At 49.3% G+C, this 18,439-nt stretch overlaps 1 protein-coding gene across 8 annotated transcripts in view; it reads right to left on the minus strand.

Annotated features, from left to right (window-relative positions):
• The window catches only part of SLC45A3 (solute carrier family 45 member 3), a 30,710-nt gene extending 13,768 nt beyond the window's left edge, over window positions 1–16,942 (minus strand). The window contains exons 1-4 of one of the 8 annotated variants that reach the window (XM_021291465.2): window positions 16,689–16,942; window positions 14,683–15,187; window positions 13,497–13,605; window positions 11,621–11,722 (exon numbers count right to left, since the gene is read on the minus strand). The gene's annotated coding sequence lies outside the window, so the exon portion shown is untranslated. Of the gene's footprint in view, window positions 1–73; window positions 845–1,694; window positions 2,030–2,934; window positions 3,162–6,626; window positions 6,869–11,620; window positions 11,723–11,840; window positions 12,168–13,496; window positions 13,606–14,682; window positions 15,188–16,688 lie in introns of those variants that run through there. The other 7 variants (XM_021291466.2, XM_005505293.3, XM_005505294.3 and 4 more) reach the window with 7 other exon arrangements.
• Between the last annotated feature and the right edge of the window lie 1,497 nt (window positions 16,943–18,439).

Here is an 18,439-nt window from a genome sequence, read left to right on the forward strand (position 1 = left end):
GGAAAGTGGCTTCCGAGAGTCCACTCCTCCCAAGGCACTGGGCCAGCAGGTCGGATTCACCCATTTCACCTACTCAGAGCTCGTTCCCTGCTCACACGCCGCAGAAAAGCTTTTGACAAACGTCTTCCTGTGCTCGACGCGGCAAGGAGGAAACCACCATCTGAACTCGAGCAAAGCGCAGACACAAAACAGGACCGAATTTATCGGCAACACCAGATGTACGGACTCATTTACACCGTTGCCAGCAGAAAAGTTCACTTCCCGCTTCCCCCCTCTTGGCCGGTGCGGACGCTGCTCCGCGCGCCCTCGCTAACGGACTTTGACCCGCACCTTTCGCTTGTGGAACAAACGAACCCCGAGACACCTGAAGAAAGTGGACTACGTGCTGATGGACACGTACAAGCAAAGACTGGGAGAAGCCTCTTCTCCTCCCAGACCCCTCTAATCTTTCCAACTTAAGATCTTACAAGTAATTGCACCTAAACAGTGGGACAGACATTTTAAAAATAACATTTGCGTGTAGTTATGTGGCTGAGAAAAACTGATGTAGACCTCAGAAGAAGCCATATCCTGCCACTCCATAACCCTTCCAGTCTCTCACATGGGCGCAGAAGGGACAAGAGATGTTATTAAAAGCGGTCGCAGCCTCTCTGATTTATGGTGGTCGTGCGCCCACCCCACAGTTTGACAAACAGCCACAATAATAATCAAACAGAGAATTAGATTCATCAGCTACTTGTGACTTGTCAGGGCTCTGTAATAACCTGAGTCTGTCTTATATGGGAAAAAATCACCACGCAAAAGCCTTAGCAAAGGAAAAGCCCTCGCATTTTGGAGAAGCAGGAGATGATGCCACATCACCCCTCCTGCAGCAGGTTGGGTGCAGAAACCTCTCCCCGATGAGCAGCAGAGAGACGGGAGCGAGAAGGGTATCGCCAGCCATCGGGTTTCCATTCACAACCGCAGCGTTACACTTCCAACCTCTTTATGAACGTTATTAATTCCCCGCTCCCTGGAAGCCCTTGGGAAGAAAGGGTGGGAGAGAGCACAAGAGCGAGCGCTTAGGGAAGGGCTGTTCATACGGTGCCAGATCCTTTCACAGCTATCAGTGTCCATTCACCGCGGCTGAATGGGAAATACCCCATGGAGAATAGCTCTGGCAGGCTTGCGCGGGATGAAATGGAAAACTCACCTGACCTCTCCTGACCCTCTCCCCTCCCAAATCTCCTTGACCCCATTCATGGCGTGGGGAGAGGGGAGCGGTCATTGAGCAGGGACGGGAGAACGGGCGATTGATTTAGTCTCTCTGAATTAACTCTACGTTTCCTTTGAGCTCAGGGGTTCCTATTATATCAGCTTAGGGAAAGAGCAGCAGCGGGTGGAAATCTCGGATGGGAACAAGGGGGACCCGCTGCAGCCCGCGGCAGGGGGAGCGAAGGGTGCGGAGGGGAGCTGCGCTCTCTGCAGACACGCAGGGTCGAGGCTGAAGGGCTGAAATGTTGCCTTGCTGGTCTGCAGCTCAGCCCCGCTTCCATCAGGGACACCGTGAGACGACTGCACCCAAGGGCCAAGTTCAGCTGCAATGCGATGAAGGACCAAGTGGCCCAAAAAACGTCCCGTAGGGGAGCTCGGCTGCAGAGGGATCCGCAACGGCTCCGCTTGCGCCTGCCACACAATATCTCACAGCGTTTTACCTGCCCAGGACTGGCACCTGATCAGCAAACTTCAGAGAAGCCTCACATACTCTTTAACACCCGCGACGCAACCAAAGCAGCAGCATTTTCAGCCTTCACGTTCAAGAGCTTCTCTCACCCTTTCCTGAGTTGGCGTCAAGTCTGTTATAAACAACTCCAAACCTCCAGACAAGGTTGGCTGGCTCTGCATCAGAGCTACGGCTTTGTTTTGCTCTGGCGTGACCAAAGCTCTCGCCTTTCTTCATGAGAGGAGCCCCCGTTTTGGAGTGGGAGGGGAAACGAGAGAAGATCTGGTTCTGCTTTTTGCTCAGAGCTCATTTTTGGTGTTCAAACACTGTGCCCATCACCCTGGCGTTCGGTCTGAGTCAGCCCCTCCTCCACCCTCTCTTCTTATTATATTTAGCAGAAGAATAAAAATGTAAATTGAACTGGATAGTGAAAAAATAAGCCCCCTCCAGGTGCCCCCCTGCTCTGCAGCGTGGTAACGGGCACAGATTATATCCGGCACCACATGACCAGGGCCCGTCTTTATATGTCAGTGTGTAAAACCCACCCTGCTGAGCTGCCTTTTCTCTGCCCGGGGCTGGGGGCTTCTGCTACGCGTCTCGTCAAACAGCCCCACAAAGGGGATTAAGGAGAGCCCCTCGGCCCCGCAGAGTAATCCATCAAATTATCCCTTGTTGGCGTTGCTGTCCTCTTCAGGGGAAAAAAAAAAGCCCTCCAAAGGCTTTTAAAGGCACTGAAATTACACTTGAGCCTGAAACACTCCACCCAGCTGCCGCAGCTCACAGCACAATGGGCTGGTTGTAAAGGGAATACCGGGAAGCGAGGAGAAAGGAGATGGATGCTGTTAAAAAGGGCAGCGGCCGCCCCACGGGTGACACTCCAACAGGTGGCTTGCCCCCCCACTCTGGGACAGAGGAGCCGTTCCCGTCACGCCGGGCTGCAGGGGCTCTGTGAGGCGTTTGCTGTGTCCGGACGGACCCACGGACACGTCCCCATGGACACGTCCACATGAGAGGTGAGGTTTGCACAGGCAGAGTCTGTGTCCAGCCGCGGAAAACCCAACCCCTCCTGCGGGGACCCCGACCCCAGGCTGTCACTGTCACCCCACGCTACCTGCCCAGAGCCCTACAGCCAACAGTCCAAAATCCCTACAGAAAACCCAGTGTGGACAATGGGCTCCTCTAAGGCTCACGGCACCTTCACCGGTGAACCAGCAAAGCCCAACCACACTCACCACAACTGCAAATGACCACCGGATGTTGGATCTGGACCTTCTTCCACTGCAGCTGCCTAAATAAAACAATTGCGCGTGAACTTTTGTGCTGGTCATCACCACCTTATTTTGAGATATAGAATCATAGAATCATTTCAGTTGGAAGAGACACTCAGGATCATTGAGTCCAACCACAACCCAACTCTGACACTAACACATGTCCCTGAGAACCTCATTTAAATGCCTTTTAAACCCCTTCAGGGATGGTGACTCCAGCACTGCCCTGGGCAGCCTGTTCCAATGCCCCACAGCCCTTTGGGGAAGAAATTGTTCCCAAGATCTAACCTCAACCTCCCCTGGCGCAACTTGATGCCATTTCCTCTCATCTTGTCGCTTGTTACTTGGGAGAAGAGACCACAATTATGAAGACATAAAGTCCTCTGTCCATGTGGGATTTCACAGGTTTGCGTCACTGTAATCCTTCTTAGGAAGAAATTATCACTGGGAGTGAAACAGAGAAAATGAACAGTAAAGCCCTTACCCAAACAAACTGGAACGGGTAAAGAGAAGAGCAAATTAGTTCTGGTGGAAGGCTGTTCTCACGTACAGAAAACACAGGTCACCTTAGTACGGACAACAGAGATACACAACTTCTGAGTTTTAATCACTAGTGCTGAGTAGGAGAATAATTTTCCCATCTGTTAGGCAGAAACCCTTGCTGCTTTATTGGGTCCCCTTTGCAATGCCTGTTCACGGGACCAGGAAAATGGGAAGTGAAATTGGAACTTCTTGTTTCCAAGCAAAGAACAAATGCTGCGTAACGGGATGTCTGAGTCCCAAGCAAGCCAATGCTGTAACTCAGCTCCTCTGGCCACCGTGGCTCCAAGGCATCACACAGAATCAGAGATGGATGGAGCCAGGCTCTTCTTGGTGAAATCCAATGATAGGACAAGGGGCAATGGGTGCAAACTGGAACACAGGAGGTTCCACTTGAATATGAGAAGAAACTTGTTCCTGGTGAGGGTGGCAGAGCCTGGCCCAGGCTGCCCAGGGGGGTTGTGGAGTCTCCTTCTGTGCAGACATTCCAACCCGCCTGGACACCTTCCTGTGTAACCTCATCTGGGTGTTCCTGCTCCATGGGGGGATTGCACTGGATGAGCTTTCCAGGGCCCTTCCAATCCCGGACATTCTGGGGTTCTGTGAAAACCCCCCGTGTGGCAGCCCTAGAGGAGCAACCCGCACAGACTCAGACAGACCCTTCTGCTTCAAGTTTTGGGAGCGTGACCTCGTGCTCTTCCTCAAAGGCAATACTTTGAATCCTAGACACACACAGAACTAATGGGCTCTTTTGTAATCACATGGTAGTTAGTCCATTTTTTCATGGTAATTTTCTGGTCTGCAATTCCAGTTATTTGTGTCCCTGCCGGAGAAGTTTGATGCTAACACATCTCTCAGCGAGCCCTTTGACCTCCGCTGGCAGGTTGGTGGGTTCCTCCCTCTCTGTTTTCTGTCTCTAAAATGAGGTCATGGCTTTGAATGAGACAAAGAGCCTTTGCAGCGCGAGGAATAGCCTCAAGACAGCTGTGAGCGCAGAACCCCCATCAGTCACAGCAGAGCCGAGCACACGAGAGGCGAGGGTTGGGTTTTACCCCCGGCTCCAATGGCACGACCGCTCGTATTGGAGCCGCTGCAAGAACGGAGGTGGAATGGGCAGCCCCGCACGAGGGAATAAAGCAAAACTCTGTAAATACCTTAGACTGGGAGCTGCGGGAAGATGCCGCTGTCCCTGCTGCCCGTCCCTCCAACACAGGGATCGTTTCCACCCCCTTGCTGGCCCTCCAGCCCCCCAGTGTTCCCAGTCCACCCGTCTGGCTTCAGCGGCCACGGGGCTGGGTCTGTGCTGATATACCAGACTGTCAGTGAAGCACCTTCTGTCACAAGAGCCACGGGCCAGCACCCTCTGCCAAAGGGACAGGTGATGGGCACGTGTGCAGGGAATAACAGGATTTCTCTGGGGTGCTTTAAGGTCAAAGACCATGTATCAGAGTCCTAAGATCTTTAAGAACAGTAGTTTTATGTGCCTGCGGCAGTGGAAACTGCAGAAGCCCCAAGTTCTGCCTGCAGCACATCGACTTCTCGGCGCTACCGAGGGCTCTCAGATCACTGCTGCAGCGGGAGAGTCTTTCCCTTATCATGACAGACCAGTCATGAGGCTGGGGATTGAAAAACATGAGATTCTATGATTTCACTTCTGCCTGAAATTGCCTGGGTAATTGCAAAGATAAGCAGCAATCAGATTTTATTTTCTAAGACAGATAAGTTTCACTGGAAGACATTTATGGGAAACTTTAGCCTTTTCCTTTCCCCGTTCTCATTATCGGCTGAATGTGTTACGGCCTCTGAACACGCAGGGATTTACTGTGAAGCCGTAGCCGTTTACAGAGAAGACCCAGCAGCACCGAGTGCCTGCAAGGGGAGCTTTCCACTTTCAAAAAGCCAAAGTTCAAAATCGCCATTCCAATCAGAGGTGAATGGAGCGAGGCACTTCACCACCCCCCTCACTCCCCAGCCCCTCTCTCCTTACAAACAGGAACCTAATTTCTATTTCAAGCCCTGGAAAGGACATTAGCTCTAAATTATTAGCTTTTTGGTAATTAAGCATGGAGTTCAAGTTCAAAGTTCCCTGGATTTTGCAGAGCGCTCTGAGCTCGGGCTTTTTGTTGCACACGGTTTGTTTCTTGCTCTGACACAGAGAACACACCACATACATTAAGGAGGACGGGCAGGAAAGCGGTTCGAGTGCTTAAGTTATTTACCGCTTGCTGCAAACATCTGCGGGGGATAAATGACAGTTAGTGTGTCTCAGCCTCTGAGCAGAGGGAGGATTTTCTCCCTGCACCGGGTTCCCTCTGCACATATTTACCGGAGTAAAGTTCAGTGAGCTACAAATGAAGCAGAAAGACCTCTGATATTGCCGCAATGTGCAAAGGGCCCGGGCACCTCGGGCAGGCACAGCAAAGGGCTGATCAGCAGCACCGTCCCGGCCATTCTGAGCATCAGCGTGTGCTAAGCAGCCTCATACAGCCTTCTGCTAGCAGAAGGGAGAGCCAGCGTCCCCCACTCCTGCCCAAAAGGCTGATGCGCTGCTATCAACATTGGCTACAGACAGTGATGAATGGGAGTATCTGGGGGCAGCACAAACGTCGGCTGTGTTGGCAGGAATCAGAGATGAAAGGGGCCCTGTTGAATCATCTTCCCCGGGGCTGCTCCCGCCAGCGCATTCTCCAGTGATGTGTCCAGTCGGGATGGATGGATCTCAAGCACTGAGGTTGCAAGAATTTCCCCTGAAACAATATCCGTGGGCTAAGAGATTTAATAGCTGGGAAGCGTCCTTCCTCCCTCCCCTCCCTGCAGTGTAATTCCTGTGCTCTCCTTTTTATATGCATGCTCGGACCCCCCTCCAGACTACATTCTGCCCCTCTCCTAAACCTAGCTTTAGTCAATTCTCATGAAAAGCCACCCTTCCAGGCCCATTAATTGCTCGGTCGGCCTTGGCCGTTGCACAGCAGCCTTTTGTTCCCGCGTCGCTCCAGCTGCTCCCACCGCCCCTCGCACACAGGAGTCGTTTGTCATAAACATTCCCAAACGCACCTCTGGAGTCCAACAGCAACAGCGCCCGCACAAAGCCCTCCCTTGTCACACAGAGCCCGTACCTGGTACGCACAGACCGCTGCCTCGGAAAGCCACTGTCACCTCGTGGATCCTTTGTGCTCCGTCTCTTTGTATTTATGAACTGCCTCTCGTCACAGACCTACACGGAAGCTCTTTCCGTGACCAGAACAATCCTTCATTCTGTTCGCACAGAGAACTTCTTTTCCAGAATCCAGAGCGAGGTGGCACAGCGACAGCCAACACATCGCATGGGCAGAGGACGCTCAGCGACAGCTCAGGTCTTCTAGATAACAGAAACGCTTTGTGTAACCCTCTCTGAACAGATCACAACAGAAGTGGCTTTACAAGCCTGGGCAGAGGAGAAAAAAAGAGCAGCGTAACATCCTGGATCAGCGGCAGATGCTTCTGCAGAGGCAGAGCACAGCCCAGCACTTCCAAACAGAGCATCGCTGATGGAAAAGCATCAAATCACCGGCTGGGAACTCACACACTCGTGGTCTCTGTGCAGAGAGGACAGAGAACCGAGCGAGTGCACTCACATCCACTCCAAACCCAACTGCAGAGCCATTGCTTCTCAATTAGAAGTAGGCAACTGGGAGGAGACGGCAGAACAGCGTTGGATTTGAGGTCTGACCACCAGCTCAGTTTCTTTGATGTAGCAGGTCGGATCCCAGCATGAATCATTCCTAATGTTTGGTAAAGAAAGCGTGATCCGTGGATTTTATCGCACGCACCATTTCACTGAAACCCTGAACCCATAAATCTAAAGCAAGATGTAGATGTTATCCACAACTATGTACACATGGTTCCTGAAGCTGGCCCTAGCCTGCTCTGCAAGAACATTAACGTTTTTTGAGTGCTGACAACTCGCACGATTTGAGTCACTGCACTCATTATATCTGCATTCTTCTGGAAGCCTCAGCTCCTGGAGGCAAAGCACCGTGGAGAACTTCAGCTTCCACCAAAGTGAAGGTGGGAAAAAATCTCCTCCCTTGATTGAAGAGAAAAACCTTAGACCTCGCAAACCAAAGCCAATGCCCGTCATTGGTTTAAGTTTCTCGTTTCAAATAAACCTCACTATTTTGCCAGAGGCCATCCTTACACCTGAGTATTCAAAACCTGGCGGTTACGAGAATTCACCTGCAAGTCATGCGTTACTCAAACAAGGTTTCCCTGCATTTAAGATGGGGCCAAGGCCTCAACATCTGGATTAGCAGCAGTTGCTTTTATTACATGCACAGTAACACGGAGAAAGAAAAACTGTTCAGAGCTGCAAATCAAGCACCTGCTTATTGCTGTGTGTGTTCCAGCCACCCTCCAGCACGGAGACAAAGAAGCCATTCGGATCACATTCCTCCATTACACTTCGTTATTTTGCCAGACAATATTCATGGGGGTCTGCTTCTCCTCTTAGGCAGGCTGGCAAAATGTTAAACAAATATTTTCGAACTGCAAGAGGAACTGACATTTTAGGATATGAAAACAAGGAGGAAAGGCACAAATTTGAGGACCTCCAAGGAACAGCATGCAGACAAATAATCATAATAAAATGGCGACTTTATAGTTCCACTTAGATATGTTTTTTGAGCAAACAACTCAATAGCTTAGTTGGTGGACATATTAGCAACTTCGGCAGCTCTGTAATACAAAATCGGACTCAGGTTCTTAAAGCAGCAAAGAGCAACAGCAGCACAAGAAACAGAACAGGTTTCAAGGGATGCTTGGATTCAACATATTGTCAGTGTGAGAGGTAAATGTGGTTTGACCGAACAATACAAGCATCGGGGCACAGAACTGCAAAAACAATTCTTTGGTTTGCTGCCTTCCTTATCCTTTTGTTTGTGGCGAGTGCAAGATTTCCTTTGCGTTATGCAGATCCATCTCACAGGGAGTCTTCTATGAGCACGTATGTTACTTCACTACCTTGCAGAGAATAATGTTTTCCACATTTCTTAAAAGCAAGGATCCCCTACGGTTCTTGTTTCTACAAGGACACTTTTGACATCTGATATTCCACATTCAGAAGTCAAATCAACATTGAAAGCGGTTGACAGCTGCTCACAAGCTCCTCATGACACCCTTGTTCCCCTCACAGCACAACAATCATGAGTTTAACTGCACAGGGATCACAAGGTTGGCTCTCCAGGGTTAGTTTTACTTAAGTCGCTGTCTTACGCTGCCTGCCCCCCACCCTCTGCAGAAGCCACAGGGCACGATCATATGATGGAATTATTTGCAACAGCAGGAGTGAACGGAAAAGATTCGGCGGATACAACTCTTTTTAGTTTCTGTGTATCCCTCTCCATACCATCTGCTGCTCATCCCCACCACTGCCTGCAGCTCCTCTCCTCCCATCCCTCTGGTCTTGTTGCTTCTCGTAGCCTTGAATCCATCACAAACCTGCACAACTTTCACTCAACGGGTCAGGAGTTTTGCTTTGATGTTGCCTTAGCCAAGATAAGGAGATAGCAACACACACATTAAAGAAAACCCCCAACAGACAGCTACCAAAACAAGACACTCCTTGGATGAACCCCTCCAATACAGTGAAAGGCGCAGGATCAACACATACAGATGTTACTCACACTGTTTAGAGCTGGTCTGAAAAGCTTTACAATCGCACAGAGACAAAAGTGGGATAAACCTTTAAAGAGACCGAGGAGTGCATTATGTCCATTGCTGTATATGAATTAAGCTTAAACTGCTTGAGAATACGTAGCCATTGAGAAAAAGACAGACCATCAGCAAATCACTTTGTAATGTCTGTTATGCGTTTTTTCTCGTCATTTAAGCAAGGTCTTAGCACTAGTCCAGCCTGGAACCAGCCATGACAGACTAATAGGCATCTGGAATCAAACCAACCACCAGTAATGGCCAGGGGAGAACACACAGACCCAGCAGCGTCCTGAGTTCCCTGCCACATCACCTCCTTGGGGAGGGAACAGTTGGGAAACTGCCACAGGAATAACTATTTATGCTGGGTTTTATCAGTGTAAAACTATGGAAGCCAGAGATCGAGACTCACATCATCTAGTAGATTAGAAATACCACGTAGAAAGACGGCTTTTACAGAGTTATCCTTTGATTTTGTGCATTCCTCAAGAAGTAATTTGCAAACCCTCAGAGCTTCTTGTGGATCAAACACTAAAGGCTCTGGGGTAACATTTTCAGAGCGATGCAGCCCCTCTGCAGACAGGTTAATATTTCCAAAGAGGCTTTGAAAAAGACACACGAGGAAACTCACACAGTTACATCTGAAGAGCACTTTTTGCCATGTCACTTCATCATACAACGGATATGATGCTTTTAGGACCAGCTTTTTCGGTCCACTCTCTGAACAAAGCTTCTACCAGCAGTTTCATTACAAAACCGGGCGGCTAAGGTTAGTTTATTTTGAAGAGCGTGCACCCACAGAGCCATCAGAGTCCAGCCATGCAGAGACATGTCATTTGGGGGGCGGGGGGAAGAAAAACACCACCCCTCCACCCCCCCAAAAACTGCCACGTGAGTGCTCCAGCAAAATAAACACCTTGGGGAAAAGGTTAGCAAGGGTTTACTCTAGACATCCCTATTTTCTAGGGGTTCTGGCAAAGATCAAGCAGACCAAAGGCTACGTTTTCTAACTCGGCAACCAGTCTAGCTTCTCACCCTACGGCTGCAGCACTTCTGCCAACAAAAAATGACTGTGTGCACTCAAAAGATGCCGCCAGGGCAGTTTGTCCAGAGTACATTGCAGTATCTACTAGTACTCTATCACATTACAGTGATGATAATCTCAGAGTCTGTAAGACTACTGTTTTGTTCACAAAGAATGTTCCCTTTACCTCCAGCCATGTGGTTTGAGCCTTCTAGCGATGGCTCCACGTTGGGAAACACCTCGGTGTTCAGGTACTTTAATTGGAACCTCTTTGAGAAGACAAGACACCCTCATAGAAGACACTGCACAAGCCACATTTGTAACAAGTTGTAGGGGAACAGACCCACCAGCGCAAGAAAAATCTCCCTACAAGGAGAAGTTTCCTACTAAATCCTAAGATTGGTTTATGCCCTGAAATACAGGGATTTATATCCCCTGTAAAGCTCTCATTTAATTTGCTATTAATTCTGGAGATTCTTGTTATCAAATTTCTAATCCTCCTTTCAAATCCCGTAAGCCGAGCGCTCTTGGCTTCCACAATGTTTTGCCATAATCAGTTCCAGAGGTTCAAGGCGCTGCCTGGAATCCAAGCGCAGGGCTGGGAATCCGGCATTCCCGGCTCCACCAAGCGCAAGGGCAGGAGCTACAGATGATGCAAGAAAGTCCAGGTAGCATCACAAGTTCAAAAAACAAAGATTGCATGTAGGGTGAATAATAGAAAAATGTTTAAAGGCTGGTACATGTTTTTCAGGAGTGCCTGCATGACTCCAGTGCCCAGGTCATTTGGATGCTTTTGAAGTTCTTACTCATGTTCTATTTCTATAATTTCCTAGTTATTCTCACGTTACACATACAAATGCGAGGCTTTTGAACCCACTTCTAGCAGTAGAATAGTGCTGGAATGGATATGGTTTGAGCCTGGCTGCTTTCTCTGTACTGCTCGGGAGTCTGACAGATCTAGATCAAGACTAGGAAAGCTGTTCCTGGTACGTTTCTTGTCCAATTCTTATTTTCATTTTAAACATAAACATGAAGACCAGGCATCTTGCCAAGTCTGGCCATCCCCAGCCTAAAAGTATTCGTTTATTCCAATGCTTTTCTCTTCCTCCTAAAGCTGTCATCCGCGGGAAGACAGATTAGTCTTTCAGTTTATGTTTACCATAAATAACTAAGGCATTTTACCACCAAAGACTCTAGTCACGCTGAAGTCAGTAATCTTTGGAATTACAACATTTAGGTACCACTTTTAAGAAGACAACCTCCTCAAGCTCCCACTACAGCTGAAGGAGAGAGGCAAGTTAACCTGGCAGCAAATTTAAAGCAGAGCCTACAATTAGGCGCAACAAAAACTTCCCTTTGTCAAGTGCCTGGTTCCTTTGATTCCACGGATTCACTGACCTGTCCCCACAAGTCCGCAGGATTTCTGGAAGTCCATGGTCACATCGCGCTTCCCAAACTCTTCAGTGATCTTTAAAACTACCTCGGTCGCGGCAGATGTTTCTGTAACAATGAGAAGTATAGAAAAAGCTCATGCCACATCCATGCGTTAATATTTATCCCGCATCCACACGGCTCTGGGAGGCCTGAAAAGGTGCATCGCGCTGCTCGGCAGCTCTACCTGCGGCTTCCTGATGCGCAAGGAGGTTTTTGTGTGTGTGTTTTGATGCCGACGAGCATCAGCGGGACCGAAGATGAAGCCGCAGCGAAGCGGCCCCGCTCGGGACGCGCCGGGGCAGCGCTGCTCCCACCCTTTGACCCCCCCGGGGCCGCTCCCGCTCCCCGGGACCGCAACCCCGCCCGGTTCTCCGTCCCGTACCTCGGCGGCCCCGGCCGGGGCTCAGCCCGGCCCCGCTGCAGCGCCCGCGCCTCCGCCGCCGTTTAAAAGGGCAGGTTGGCCGGCAGGGAGCATGCGCTGCCGCGGCCCAGCGGGGGGGCTGTGCCGGGGGGGGGCTGTGCCGGGGGGTCCCCGGCCCGGGCCGCCCCCGCCGGGCACAGCGGCCCCGCTCCCGCCGGGCGCCCGGAGCCCCCGCTCCCTCCGGTGCCGCTGCCATCGCTCCCGCATTCAACACAATCGTATTTTTAAAAAGCCTTTTTCTTCCCCCCCACACATCTTTTTCCCCCTCCTCTCTTTTTCTCTCTCTCTTTTCTCTCTCCCTCTTTTTTCCTCCCTCTTTCTCTCTCCCTCTTTTTTCCTCCCTCTTTCTCTCTCCCTCTTTTTTCCTCTTTCTCTCTCCCTCTTTTTTCCTCCCTCTTTCTCTCTCCCTCTTTTTTCCTCTTTCTCTCTCCCTCTTTTTTCCTCTTTCTCTCTCCCTCTTTTTTCCTCTTTCTCTCTCCCTCTTTTTTCCCTCTTCTTTCTCTCCCTCTTTTTTCCCTCTTCTTTCTCTCCCTCTTTTTTCCCTCTTCTTTCTCTCCCTCTTTTTTCCCTCTTCTCTCTCTCCCTCTTTTTTCCCTCTTCTTTCTCTCCCTCTTTTTTTCCCTCTTCTCTCTCTTTTTTTCTCTCTATTTTTTTCCTCTCTTTTTTATTTTTTTTTAATTATTATTATCATTATTTTTTGTTTGGCTTTCCTAATCTATTCATGACTCGTAATTGCTCGGATTGTATGCAAATAGCATTCCACGCTCTGGGAAGCTTGTGACCTGGCCCCTGGACATTATTCATGGTAGATGACTGCTTAAAAATCACATGGCGTGTGTGGGAGAGCGAGGCAGAATATATACACTTATTGTACAGAGAGATCCAGACATTATATCGATATCTAGCTTGTCTAACAATAACTAAACAGAACCATGAGTTGAGGAAAAATAAATGCTCTTATTCATATACCTCAAGACCAGAACCCTTGGCAAGAAGAGCCTGCCTTAAACATCACCATCAACAAGTAGCATTGCCTTGTGTGTGAATACTCACGAGCAGAGGACAGGAAGAACGAGAGAGGAATGCAGCTGTTCTTAAATTAATGTTTGCAAATACTTGGGCCAGTTCGTCAGCTGATAGGTCGCCAAAAGATTTGGGCTACTTTGTACTATTTAACGATTTGGCCTCTGTTTTGCAACGCATTCACTAGTTGCGGAAGCGTTATGAAGATTTAGTTACTTTTAACCTCCACAGGGTCCCTCCTTTGAGCAATTTAGTACCTGTCAAGGTCAGAAATCCCATTCCCATGTCCTGTTTCAGCTGGGATCAGCAGGACAGCCTTGTTTTCACTGTCAGCAGCTGTTCCCTCCCAAAGTTGGCTGAGAGGACTCGCCCCACATGGAAAAAGCAGAGAAGCACCTGCATTTGTTGTCACTCGAACCGCTGAGAACTCACTCGCTGAGGCGGCTGACAAGGAGAAACGACACTGCTGTTTCCTGCAAAAGGTTTTTTGGCACTCCAGATGCAGCTGAAAAAAAAGAAAGCAAGAAAAAAAAGATATTGAAGTGCTATGACTTAACCTGGCGAAGCGCCAGAGTCCGAGTTTGGGTGGGGAGAACGGCCTCTGTTTTCTAGTCGGGGAAGTTCACAAGCAATTAAATCACTATTAGCGCTGCTTTAAAATTTTTATGGTTTTTTTGCACTGGAGCGTACGGCTCTCGGAAGGTGGATTCCCAGATGCTCAGCATTGTGGGCTCAGACCAGCAGCGTCAACTCCAGCTTCCCATCGTCTGTTCCCTGACCCACCGTGCGATCTGGGTCCAGGTATAAGCAGCCGCTTTTCAAAAAGAAATTCACAGAATCACAGGATCCCAGAATGTCAGGGGTTGGAAGGGCCCTGGAAAGCTCATGCAGTGCAATCCCCCCATGGAGCAGGAACACCCAGATGAGGTTACACAGGAAGGTGTCCAGGCGGGTTGGAATGTCTGCACAGAAGGAGACTCCACAACCCCCCTGGGCAGCCTGGGCCAGGCTCTGCCACCCTCACCAGGAACAAGTTTCTTCTCAGATTTAAGTGGAACCTCCTGTGTTCCAGTTTGCACCCATTGCCCCTTGTCCTGTCACTGGTTGTCACCAGAAGAGCCTGGCTCCATCCTCCTGACACTCCCCCTTTCCATATTGATCCCCATGAATGAGTCCCCCCTCAGTCTCCTCTTGTCCAGCTCCAGAGCCCCAGCTCCCTCAGCCTTTCCTCACACAGGAGATGCTCCACTCCCTTCAGCATCTTTGTTGCCCTAAATTGCAGGTGGTGGATCCTTCTGGGGCATCGCTGAGATCACAGACATATCGCATCTTCTAGATTTGCCAGACAGAAAATGGGTTTAACTGCGGCTTAATGAAGATGAGATTCTGAGTCACAACAGAGCGGATTAAGACAATCGATACCCTGCCACACCAAATACTCGTTCGTTAAATTCCAGCAGGCCTGAAAAATTTCCCTTCAATTGAGGCACTGTAAAAGTTGGGTGCTACTCAAATATTTCAGCCTTCCCATCTCCCAACTCATTTCCCCTTCAATAAAGCGGCGATAACAGTATTTACGCACTTTGACAAACACTTGGCAACTTGTTGGTAGAGCCTCCGGTTGGCGCGACGTATCTTTATTGCGATAACCTTCTCAAATTCCAGCTCCGGAAAGCATTTGTGAGTTCTGGCTGCAGGTAAACACGGCTCTAGTTCCTCCCAAGGTGTTTTCATGCTTAGTTTAAAGCAGGTCTTCACCTCACCTGACTTCTGCTGGATGGGACTCGCTCTGTGCTCAACCGCTCCATCGTGTATGAGAACAGAGGAAGCCTGAGCTCTTCTACGTGGTTCTTCTTTGCACAACTTTTGCTCCTTCCTCTCCACAACGCCGCTGCTTTTGTTTAATGCTTCCTGCTCATGACGCTTAAATTCTCTGGGACAAGTTGGTGCTTTTTTCCGAGCTGACAGCGAGGTGCTGGTCCTGCACGGATCAAGAAGAATCATAGAATTCTGATGCTCTGATACCTTGAAAGACATGGGGGTCCTGCAATGGCTCATCTGGTTTCAGCCGTACTCCTGATTCACATCTGGAAAAGTAAAGTGAAAACAGTAAAAGAAAGAGATAAGACTGAAACAGAGCAGGGAAAACACCACCACCACCACCCCCAAACAACAACGATGAAACACAAGTCACAATAAGTCACATTCCACCTTTTTCTGCTACTGTTTGATTCTTCATGGACATATTTTTATGATAAGCAACGGTACTTTCGATATGAATTAAGGCTATAATCCCTTCTTCCCTTTTTTCCTCCCCAGATAATGAAATTTGTAATTCCCCCACAAGTAGGGGACATGTATACAACTTGTCTTAAACAAAGCTACAGTATTTGACAACAAAACCTCACGGTTAAAACTCGTGCTTCATTTTGATACTATACTTCCTATTTTTAAAGTTGTTGCAAGCCATTTTTGTAACTTTTTTTCCCTTGCTGGGTCCCACTTGCAAGTTCACACACCTAATTTATTTAACACAATCTCATTTCTCATCAGGATGCACCATCAAGTTCTGAAGAACATCGGCGCTCCGTCCTGATTTAATTCACTCGCAATGCGTTCCTCTAGATCCTTATTTAGAAATCTTTAGAAAACAAAAACTGGACGCATTTTTCTCTCTTTCAGAGGGATAAGCAGCCAGAGACACACATAAGAGAGAGTGAGGCGGCAGCACATCAGGGACAGCGCTCACAAAGCTGTGAGCGAGCACAGATTTGAGTTTCGTGGTCCTGTGACTCAACCACCGTCCAGCCGAGGATTTCGGGGCATGTTACACGTTTTCCCGCTCCACGCTCGCAGCTCCTGAGGATCCCACATCTCGATCTCAGAAGCACTTTGGCGATGACCCAGTGGGATCTTCTGTGGGATCAGCAACTCTGAAAATTTAGACTTGGGTGCCTAAACACGGCAAGAAGAGCCTCATATTGTTTATACTATTGGTTTCAGCAGATCCAGTCCTGGGCTTATAAATGGAACTAATAATTTTGTGGAAGTAGGACTAGAAGGTTCAGAATATTGCAGGATTGAGCCGTCATGGGAATCTGCAAACTAGATTAATTTATCAAAAGAGGGAAATACAGAGTCAACTGCCATCTCAGCTGCTCATGCCTGATTAGATCATAGCACAGATGCGCCCTGGTCTTATCTAAGTCTCGCGTACCCAGTCAAGTGGTATCTGCTAGAACTTTACAGGGGTTCGGCACCATCACATGTGGCAAATAAACCAAGGAGTCAGAGGGCAAGAAAGCATCTCAGCTTCACTCCGAGCACAGCTACACAGACACAACCCCCGTTGCCTCTCCAGACCTTAACCGTGGTGCACAGAGGGATTCCGCGGATGCTCGGATTGGCCAGTGGAAGCTTTAAGCCTATTTAGTGCTTAATTACAGAAAATGCGAGTCCTGAACTTGACTGCAGACTGTCTGCTGACTCACGATGCAAACCTTTCGCTCTCTGTAAGCCCAGAAAAATCAACCCACGCTCAGATCTCGAGGTGGAAAAGCGTTAGAGAAATGCAAAGTAGAAACATACCTTGGTGGCGCTTAGGGCTTGAGAACAAAGGTGGGAATTCATGCTGGACGCTCGGGGATTTTAGAAGGATCTTTCCTGACAAGCCGACAGCCCCAGACCTCTCGTGCCACAAGATGGACTCTGTATAATTGTGTCTAATGCACCTTTAAAGAGAAAAAGCCACTAGAACAAACAAAAGCAGCGCCCGGCCGTGCAGCCTGTTTATACTTGAGGTAGCCAGAGCAGGCGGCTGCACTTTAGGGCTTATCTTCGTTCTCTTTCTAAACAGGAAATGTACTTCTGTCTCAAGCATTTCAGGAGAAGCCACCAGGCTAAAACTTTCAGAACACGGGCTGCCAAAAATGAGCATTTCAGCTCCCTCCCGAGACACCGTGGGTGGGTGGGTGGGTATCATCTCGAACCACAACGAGAGCAACTTTGCGCAGCCAGGAGCGGCGGCTCCTCCAACACATGGGCTGGAAAACATCCAGGGATGTAGCGGGGCTACCAGGTCATGCAAAAACTGCCGTCCCCCCCAACTAACAGTGCAAGCAGGGGACTTTCTCTATGTAGGGCTGCAGGCAGGACACGGTATCAACACTCTATCGGCTTGGCACAATTTTTAGCTCCCCCAGTTTTGCCCTAAGCTTCACAATATTAAATCTCAAAGTACTTGGAGTCATGGATTCAGTGAGGTGTTGTATTTGTTGGTATTTTTCTCTTTTTAAAAAGATCCATTTCCACGTCTTGCGGTTGTAGAGAAAAGCCTGGAAACACGATTGGCCATGAACTGCCAAAACCAGAAGGCAATTTTTAATTTGGAGTCTCAAGACTTACAATCTCATGGTTTTTGAGACTCTGCAAAACCTGTCTCATATTGGAAGGGCTGCATTTGGTTAGAGGGGTTTTCTTGTTTGGTAGGGAGATGGGGTCACTGTGCACCGCTTACTGGATTTGCAGCCAAGCAAACGCGCTCCCTCCTCCAAATCAGTATTGATCCTGGAACAGCTCCCACCGTTTACCGCTTAGCGCCAACGTCCCCGTCCCTGCAGGCGACGCAGAAGGAAAGAAGCTGTCCATGACACTGTGTTGCTAAACCGGGTTTGAAATCCGGGCATATCTGCTATATTTACAGAGCGCAGGACAAACATTTTCGCGTTCCCCCCGCTGTTCCCTGGGCCGCATTCTTAACCTCTGCCTCTTGCAGCCAACCTCCCTTCCACGTGCTCCGTCACCTTCTGAACCGTCTGCTGTGGTCGTGGGGGACACGGCGGGACCTGGCAGGGAAGGGACGTCCTTGCTACAAACACACAAGGAGAAAACAGCCAACTGCAACAGCATGAAATCCAAACAGCTTTGCCAAAGGGAAGTTCGAGAGGAGCTGAACAACGGCTCTGCTGAATCCTCTTGCTTTGCATTTATTTTTACTTTGCTGTGCAGGTAAGCGTGAGTTTTCTCGGTGTAAAAAGGAAGCGCAGCTCGGTGTCGCAGCCACAGGCTCTCTGAACCTGCAGCTCCTGTGAACTTCAATCTTCAGCATTGCGCAGCCCTGGCTTCTGTTCACAGCTCTTCAACCCTCCACGTCGCACAGGAAAACCAGTAAAGAGAAGGATCGCTTTGCACCAGCTTCTTCTCCAACCTGCAGCGCATCTCTGGTACCACCCACCTCTCCCCAAATTCATCCCCGCTCAGTCCTACCAATGAGGCAGGAAAAACGTCCTGGCCAGAACCTCCGGCTGCCCCGCAGGGAAGGGCCCCACTGGCCTCTGACG

Source organism: Columba livia, chromosome 22, assembly GCF_036013475.1.
Source record: "Columba livia isolate bColLiv1 breed racing homer chromosome 22, bColLiv1.pat.W.v2, whole genome shotgun sequence".
NCBI lineage: Eukaryota > Metazoa > Chordata > Aves > Columbiformes > Columbidae > Columba > Columba livia.